This window comes from Colobus angolensis, unplaced genomic scaffold (genome assembly GCF_000951035.1).
Source record: "Colobus angolensis palliatus isolate OR3802 unplaced genomic scaffold, Cang.pa_1.0 Scaffold24, whole genome shotgun sequence".
NCBI lineage: Eukaryota > Metazoa > Chordata > Mammalia > Primates > Cercopithecidae > Colobus > Colobus angolensis.
In genome coordinates, this window is record NW_012115599.1 from 11,642,088 (window position 1) to 11,645,317 (window position 3,230).

At 52.7% G+C, this 3,230-nt stretch overlaps 1 protein-coding gene across 2 annotated transcripts in view; it reads left to right on the plus strand.

Annotated features, from left to right (window-relative positions):
- The first annotated feature begins 2,801 nt into the window (after positions 1-2,801).
- Positions 2,802-3,230, plus strand: part of FKBP5 (FK506 binding protein 5) — a 165,625-nt gene continuing 165,196 nt past the window's right edge. The window contains exon 1 of one of the 2 annotated variants that reach the window (XM_011945378.1): positions 2,802-2,877. The gene's annotated coding sequence lies outside the window, so the exon portion shown is untranslated. Of the gene's footprint in view, positions 2,878-3,010; positions 3,181-3,230 lie in introns of those variants that run through there. The other variant, XM_011945379.1, reaches the window with a different exon arrangement.

The following is a 3,230-nucleotide window of genomic DNA, read 5'->3' on the forward strand; positions in this document are numbered from 1 at the left end:
GGCTTTTCAATTTTCTTCAGTCAATGATGTCCAAAAAACAGAGTGAGGGTCAGCTTCTGTTCGCTCTTTGATTCAACAGGCATTTATTGAGCGTTATGCTTGGGGCTGTGCTTAGGCACCGGGATGTTGCGTGCCATCCGAACCCAGCCAGTTGTTGTGAACTACGGTAGGGTGGCTCTGCGTCCCTGGAACGGACGTAATTATTAACAGTGTCCCTTTTCAAGTTTAAAGTGTCCCAGTATGGGCAGTAGTTAAGGAACACCTTTCTCCCAATTCAGAAAAGGCTCCAACCATACGGGGAAGGAATATAAACTATTGGGTACAACAGGCACTTTCCTGGTGCTTTGTATTCTCTGTAATTTTTGCCCCTCATTCTGCAAAACGAGTGTCACTAGCGACTTTTACAGACGAAGAAACTGGCTCAGAGAGGTTAAGAGACTTACCCAGGGCCAAACAGCTAAGTGTTGGAACCAGGATCCAGACCCAAGTTTTATGTGTCCTCCAAAGTATTTCATGCCCGCTTCTCAAAATAAGTAGATGATGTCAAATAAATAAAAGACACTGTCCCTGCCATTAAAAAGCCTACAGCCTATGGGAGAAGAGGTTTAAAATACTACAGGACATAACTAAGCAATAAAACATAAAAAAGATTAGGCGGGGTGCGGTGGCTCACTCCTGTAATCCCAGCACTTTGGGAGGCTGAGGCGGGTGGATCACCTGAGGTCAGGAGTTCGAGACCAGCCCTACCAATATGGTGAAACCCCGTCTGTACTAAAAATGCAAATATTAGCTGGGCGTGGTGGCGTTCAACTGAAGTCCCAGCTACTCAGGAGGCTCAGATAGGAGAATTGCTTGAACTGGGGAGGCAGAGGTTGCAATGAGCTGAGATCGCCCCACTGCACTCCACCCTGGGCGACACAGCAAGATTCCATCTCAAAAAAAAGAAAAAGGAAAAGATTAAAGGCAGCTCACAGGCTCAGAGGGAAGCCACTAGTTATGCCACTCTCCTTTCCACCTTCTGCCCTCCTCTGTGGTTTTGTCTCTTACTGAACAGGGACTCCTACCTAGCAGGCATCTGCCCTCATTCTACTCTGCACCCAAAGTTTTGCAGTTGGTATTTGCCACAACCTTCCTGATATTAACTTGGATGTCAGCCTCTCCCTTCCCCACCAGCTCCCCCCCTCCAGCCACCGAAGATTTTGGGGAAATGAAAAACAGTGGCCCTTCGAAACAAAAGGGCCCCAGTGAGCACTGGGAAGCCAATAGGCTTGATGGGACTGGGGAGACCAAGGCAGGAGAGAGAATTGGAACGGTGGAAAGGGAACACTACCAAATGGATGGGTCACTTGAGGAACATTTGCTGCCCTCCTGCTGTGCAGGAGGCACTGCACTCAACCCTGTGGCCTGGACATGCCATGAGTGAATTCAGGTCCCATCTCACAGAGAATACACAGGTTAGCTAGTGTACTCACTGTGCTTGGTTGAGGAGTCTGAAGTTGATAACATACACAACAAATGATGTTTGAGAAAGATTATTCCAGCAGGGTGTGTAGGAGGAAGGAAAAAGAAAGGACAGCGTGGCAGCTGCTGTGAGAATTTGGGCCAAAGGTGGAATCTATGGGGCTGGAGGGGAAAGGGTGAAGGAGAAAAGTAATGAACAAACAATATATTTTGAAATAAAAGCAACAAAGGGAAGAATTTGATAAGATATCAGACATAAGGATGGTGAAGGAGAGAAAGTAGTTAAACATTAATCTACCTTTGCAGTGAGTTTCAGGACTGGGAGGGTCATGGTGGGCAATGGGGAGGAGCTGGTGTGAGGGACATGAATATGAGTCCAGTCACTTCTAGGCCATGTAAGGGCAGGTGTCCCGTAGGTGACTGGACTTGGAGATAGGGAAGTCCGGAAGAGCAGTGGGCTGCTGTCTGAGAGTGTCCCTGTCATAGCCTCGAGCAATCACTGACCTGGGATCACGAACAGATTTCAAGCATCAGGAAGAAGGTGGGAGTAGATGGCAGTGAAGGTGCCTCCCAACTGGGAGATGCAGTGTGCATTGGCTGGGTGACAGCCTGTGTGGGAAGTGTGATGTATGTATGTATGGGAAGGGGGTCCACGGCTCAGGCCTGTGTTGGCATCTTTAGCCACAGAGGGTGCCAGAGATGCCATCAGATGGCAGGAGGCCCAGGTAAGGCACTTCAGCAGCCTGAGGTCCCTCCCCTAGGCTCACCCTCAAAGGCCCTGGAGCCCAGGCCTATGCTGCCTGCCAGGGCCTTTCCCGGAACCACTCCTCCCCGCCTGCCCTGGCACTCTCTAGGCACAAAGCATCCCTCAGGGCACTGCGCAGGCACCCCAGGAAGCTGGGACGTGGGACAGGTCCCCATCCCCAGGAAGAGCCCTGCTCTGGGCTGCTGTCATCATCACAATGGCCCCACAAGACGCCAGGAGACAGCATAGGGACAGCATAAGTCCCCAGTGGGGACCCCAAATGGGACCCCATTTCCCCTGCATAGAGGTGGAAGGAGGAGCTTTGTGGCTAGGTGGCAGGATTCCTGGGTCTTTATTGTGGTTTGGGGGTGGGGGCAGAAAAGCAGGGTCTCAGGCTTCAAAACACCACACCACCTGCCTCTCCCTCCCTCAGAGGAGGAAATCTTCAGGGGCCTTGTGGTTTTGAGGGGAGGGGGCAGGAAGAGACTCTGAACTCTGGGTCAGCTGAGGACAGAGATAGGGGAGATCCTCTTGCCCTATGTCCCACTTTTCTCCTAGGATCCTCTTCCTCGGCTCCCTACTCTGCCACTACCCCAGAACAAACTCCTACCTCTATTTGCAACTAAGAGTTACATCCCCCATGCCAAGACCTTCCGAGGCGTCCCAGAGGGGTGAGGTTTGGGGAAAACAGAACATGTACACAGCAGCTGTGTGCCTGGCCACACCTGTCGGGTGGGGTGAGGAGAGTGCTCCTCCCAGGTGGGCAGAGCCTGCTGCGCTCAGGCTGGGGGCTGGGAGACGCTTTAATAGAGGGGCGAGATGGCAGAGAGATGCGCAAACCGGCCACGTGGAGGTCCAGCGCGGTAGGCTCGGGCGCAAGCAGACGAGCGGGCCGTACGCTCGCCCCTCCCGTTCCAGGGAGCCGCCGAGTGCCGGGTCGTCGCTGACCGCAGGCTGCAAGAGCGGTTGATCTGGTGAGCGAGCACACCCACTTACCCAGCTGCTGAGTCAGGCTGTTCTCGCT